The following is a 6,132-nucleotide window of genomic DNA, read 5'->3' as shown; positions in this document are numbered from 1 at the left end:
CTGGTGCGTGGGAGGAGTAAGGTGGAGGGGATCGGGGGAGGAGTGGGGGAGGTGGGCCGGTGGGGTGGATTCTTTTTGTTTTTGTGGGGTTCGGATGCGCGTCAGGTCGGTGTCGGTTAGTTGGGGGGTGTTAGCGGAATAAGAAAGTGGTGTGCAGAATAAGACTTTTAAGGGTGTTATCATAATAGACCCACCCTATATATATATATATATATATATATATGTGTGTGTGTGTGTGTGTGTGAGGCGAAGTCCATGTGTAGACAGTAGCCCCTAAGACTTTGTCCGGATTAGAATAATTCGAACAGAGGATCTCAAACAAGTATATAATGCACTGTATATGTTATTTGATAGGCTTCTATGCTGGCGGCTACTGCTCAGGCCGCAGAGATTGCCGAGCTTAATCGGAATCTTTGGCTATTGATACGTCTCCAACGTATCTATAATTTTTGATTGTTTCATGCTATTATATTACCCGTTTTGGATGTTTATGGGCTTTACTTTACACTTTTATATCATTTTTGGAACTAACCTACTAACCGGAGGCCCAACCCAAATTGATATTTTTTTGCCTATTTCAGTGTTTCGAAGAAAAGGAATATCAAACGAAGTCCAAACGGAATGAAACATTCGGGAGCGATCTTTTTGGAACAAACGCAAACGAGGAGACTTGGAGTGGACGTCAAGCAACGAACGAGGTGGCCACGAGGGTGCTGGGCGTGCCCCCACCCTCGTGGGCCCCTCATTGCTCCACCGACATACTTCCTTCGCCTATATATACTCCCATACCTTGAAAACATCAAGAAGCACCACAAAAACCTAATTCCACTGCCGCAACCTTCTGTATCCGCGAGATCCCATCTTGGAGCCTTCGTCGGCGCTCCGCCGGAGGGGAAATCGACCATGGAGGGCCTCTACATCATCTCCAAGGCCTCTCCGATGAGTTGTGAGTAGTTTACCACAGACCGTCGGGTCCATAGTTATTAGCTAGATGGCTTCTTCTCTCTCTTTGAATCTCAATACAAAGTTCCCCTCGATCTTCTTGGAGATCTATTTGATGTAACTCTTTTTACGGTGTGTTTTTTGAGATCCGATGAATTGTGGATTTCTGATCAAGTTTATCTATGAGAAATATTTGAATCTCCTCTGAATTCTTTTATGTATGATTGGTTATCTTTGCAAGTCTCTTCGAATTATCAGTTTGGTTTGGGCTACTGGATTGATCTTTCTTGCAATGGGAGAAGTGCTTAGCTTTGGGTTCAATCTTGCGGTGTCCTTTTCCAGTGATAGCAGGGGCAGCAAGGAAAGTATTGTATTGTTGCCATCGAGGATAAAAAGATGGGGTTTATATCATATTGCATGAGTTTATCCTTCTACATCATGTCATCTTTCTTAATGCGTTACTCTGTTCTTCTTGAACTTAATACTCTAGATGCAGGCAGGAGTCGGTCGATGTGTGGAGTAATAGTAGTAGATGTAGAATCGTTTCGATCTACTTGTTGCGGACGTGATGCCTATATACATGATCATGCCTAGATAATCTCATAACTATGCACTTTTCTATCAATTGCTCGATAGTAATTTGTTCACCCACCATAATACTTATGCTATCTTGAGAGAAGCTACTAGTGAAACCTATGGCCCCCGGGTCTATCTTTTATTATATAAGTTTTCAATCTACTTTTATTTGCATCTTTTACTTTCCAATCTATATCATAAAAATACCAAAAATATTTATCTTATCTTATTATGTCTATCAGATCTCACTTTCGCAAGTTACCGTGAAGGGATTGAAAACCCCTTTACCGCGTTGGTTGCGAGGTTCTTGTTTGTTTGTGTAGGTGCGTGGGACTTTTGAGGAGCCTCCTACTGAATTGATACCTTGGTTCTCAAAAACCGAGGGAAATACTTACGCTACTTTGCTGCATCACCCTTTCCTCTTCAAGGGAAAAACCAACGCATGCTCAAGAGGTAGCAAGAAGGATTTCTGGCACCGTTGCCGGGGAGGTCTTCGCTCAAGTCAAGACATACCAAGTACCCATCACAAACTCATCTCCCTCGCATTACATTATTTCCCATTTGCCTCTCGTTTTCCTCTCCCCCACTTCACCCTTGTCGTTTTATTCGCCCTCTCTTTCCCAATCTCCTTCCTCTTTCGCTTGTCTTCTTGCGTGCCTGTTGCCCTTATGGCTTTGCCTAAGAACACCGACCTTCATCTTAGAAGGTTGGAAGAGATCAAATTAAACATTAGAAGCTTTATGACTTTACAATTTGAGCATAATAGTTTCTTTAGAAAAGAGCTTAAAGAACAAGAAAGCTTTATAGAGTACATGAACAAAGAGCTTGATGACATGTCTAAGGAATTTTATGGTTTGAATTCTCAGATTGCTTGTCTTGAAAAATCAATAGCCCAAATTTTTGATAAGCAAGCCACCTTGGTCAATAAGATGGCTGCCAAACCAGAAGGGTTAGGAGAAAATAATGATGAAGATCTAAAAGTTATTGATGTATCCCCTATTAAATCCTTGTTTTGCAATATGAATCTTGATAATGATGGGACTGGAGATGAGTCAACTTTAATTAAAAGGCGTCCCAATAATTCGGAGTTTTTAGATCTTGATGCTAAATTTGGTAAAAGTGGGATTGGAGAGGTTAAGACTTTAAATAGCATTGAACCCACTATTATAGATTTCAAGGAATTTAATTATGATAATTGTTCTTTAATAGATTGTATTTCCTTGTTGCAATCCGTGTTGAATTCTCCTCAGGCTTATAGTCAAAATAAAGCTTTTACCAAACATATTCTTGATGCCTTGATGCAATCTTATGAGGAAAAACTTAATTTGGAAGTCTCTATACCTAGAAAACTTTATGATGAGTGGGAACCTACTATAAAGATTAAAATTAAAGATCATGAATGTCGTGCTTTGTGTGATTTGGGTGCTAGTGTTTCCACGATTCTGAAAACTTTATGTGATGTGCTAGGTTTCCATGATTTTGATGATTGCTCTTTAAACTTGCACCTTGCGGATTCCACCATTAAGAAACCTATGGGAAGGATCAATGATGTTCTTATTGTTGCAAATAGGAATTATGTGCCCATAGGTTTTATCGTTCTTGATATATATTGCAATCTTTCATGTCCTATTATTCTTGGTAGACACTTCCTTAGAACGATTGGTGCAATTATTGATATGAAGGAAGGGAATATTTAGATTCCAATTTCCATTGAGGAAAGGCATGGAACACTTTCCAGGAAAGAAAGTCAAATTACCTTATGAATGTATCATGCGTGCCACTTATGAATTGAATGCCAAAGATGGCAATACTTAGATCTATTCTCGCTTTTATGCCTAGCTAGGGGCGTTAAACGATAGCGCTAGTTGGGAGGAAACCCAATTTTATTTTGGTTTCTTGCTTTTTGCTTCTGTTTATTAATAAATATTTCATATAGCTTTTGTTTTGATTTGTTTTCATGTTTCAATTAGTTTTTGTGCCAAGTAGAACCTATAGGATAACCTACGGTGATAGTTAATTTGATTCTGCTGAAAAACAGAAACTTTACGCTCACGAGAAAAAATTCAATAAATCACAGAAACATGATTTTGCGTTGATTCTTTTTGTTGTAGATCAATAGACAAATTTCTTAGGACTTATTATTTTGGTAGTATTTTTAGAGTTCCAGAAGTATCCGAAAGTTACAGATTTCTACAGACTGTTCTGTTTTTGACAGATTATGTTTTTCATGTGTTGTTTGCTTATTTTGATGCATCTATGGGTAGTATCGGGGGGTATGAACCATAGAGAAGTTGGAATACAATAGGTTTAACACCAATATAAATAAAGAATGAGTTCATTACAGTAACTTATGTGGTGGTTTTTCTTTCTTGCACTAATGGAGCTTACGAGATTTCCTGTTGAGTATTGTATTGTGAAGTTTTCAAGTTTTGGGTAAAGATTTGATGGACTATGGAATAAGGTGTGGAAGGAGCCTAATCTTAGGGATGACCATGGCATCCCAAGATATTCAAGGATAACCAAAAGCCTAAGCTTGGGGATGCTCATCCCCTCTTTCGTCTTCGTCTATCGATAACTTTACTTGGAGCTATATTTTTATTCGCCACATGATATGTGTTTTGCTTGGAGCGTCTTGTATGATATGAGTCTTTTCTTTTTAGTTTACCACAATCATATTTTATGTACACACCTTTTGGGAGAGAAATACTTGATTTGGAATTTATTAGAATACTCTATGTGCTTCACTTATATCTTTTGAGCTAGATAATTTTTGCTCTAGTACTTCACTTATATCTTTTAGAGCACGACGGTGGCTTAATTTTGTAGAAATTGTTGATCTCTCATGATTCACTTATATTATTTTGGGTGTCTTTTAGAACAGCATGTTATTTGCTATGGTTATAAAATTGGTCCTAGAATGATGGGCATCCAAGTTGGGTATAATAAAAACTATCATAGAAAGTGAATTGGATGCTTGATAATTTTTTTGAGATATGATAATGGTGATATTAGAGTCATGCTAGTGGGGTAATTATGAATTTGAGGAATACTTGTGTTGAAGTTTGTGATTCCCGTAGCATGCATGTATGCTGAACCGCTTTGTGATGAAGTTGGAGCACGATTTATTTATTGATTGTCTTCCTTATGAGTGGCGGTCGGGGACGAGCATGGTCTTTTCCAACCAATCTATCCTCCTAGGAGCATGAGCGTAGTGCTTGGTTTTTGATGACTTGTAGATTTTTGCAATAAGTATATGGGTTCTTTATGGCTAATGTTGAGTCCATGGATTATACGCACTCTCTCCCTTCCACCATTGCTAGGCTCTTGTGCCATGCAACTTCCACTGGTACCATACACCCACCATATACCTTCCTCAAAACAGCCACCATACCTACCTATTATGGCATTTCCATAGCCATTCCGAGTTATATTGCCATGCAACTTTCCACCGTTCCGTTTATTATGACACGCATCATCATTGTCATATTGCTTTTGCATTATCATGTAGTTGACATCGTATTTGTGGCAAAGCCACCTTCATAATTTCCATACATTTAATTCTTGGTTCATTGCATATCCCGGTACCCCGCCAGAGGCATTCATATAGAGTCATATCTTTTTCTAAGTATTGAGTTGTAATCTTGAGTTGTAAGTAAATAAAAGTGTGATGATCTTCATTATTAGAGCATTGTCCCAAGTGAGGAAAGGATTATGGAGACTATGATTCCCCCACAACGGGATGAGACTTCGGACTTTATGAAAAATAAAAGAGGCCAAAGAAGCCCAAATAAAAAAGAGAGGCCAAAGAAGCCCACCAAAATAAAAAAAAGAGAAAAAGAGAGAAGGGACAATGCTACTATCCTTTTACCACACTTGTGCTTCAAAGTAGCACCATGATCTTCATGATAGAGAGTCTCCTATGTTGTCACTTCCATATACTAGTGGGAATTTTTTCATTATAGAACTTGCCTTGTATATTCCAATGATGGGCTTCCTCAAAACACCCTAGGTCTTCGTGAGCAAGCAAGTTGGATGCACACCCACTTAGTTTCTTTTGTTGAGCTTTCACACATTTATGGCTCTAGTGCATCCGTTGCATGGCAATCCCTACTCGCTCACATTGATATCTATTAATGGGCATCTCAATAGCCCGTTGATACGCCTAGTTGATGTGAGACTATCTTCTCCTTTTTTGTCTTCTCCACAACCACCATTCTATTCCACATATAGTGCTATGTCCATGGCTCACGCTCACGTATTGCGTGAAAGTTGAAAAAGTTTGAAAATACTAAAGTATGAAACAATTTCTTGGCTTGTCATCGGGTTGTGCATGATTAAATACTTTGTGTGATGAAGATAGAGCATAGCCAGACTATATGATTTTGTAGGATAGCTTTCTTTAGCCATGTTATTTCGAGAAGACATGATTACTTTGTTAAGTATGCTTGAAGTATTATTGTTTACCATGTCAATATGAACTTTTATTTTGAATCATTTGGATCTGAACATTCATGCCACAATAAAGAAAATTACATTGAGAATTATGCTAGGTAGCATTCCACATCAAAAATTCTATTTTTATCATTTACCTACTCGAGGACGAGCAGGAATTAA

The sequence above is a fragment of the Triticum dicoccoides genome, chromosome 3B (assembly GCF_002162155.2).
Source record: "Triticum dicoccoides isolate Atlit2015 ecotype Zavitan chromosome 3B, WEW_v2.0, whole genome shotgun sequence".
Lineage (NCBI taxonomy): Eukaryota > Viridiplantae > Streptophyta > Magnoliopsida > Poales > Poaceae > Triticum > Triticum dicoccoides.
This window is presented reverse-complemented; position numbering follows the sequence as displayed.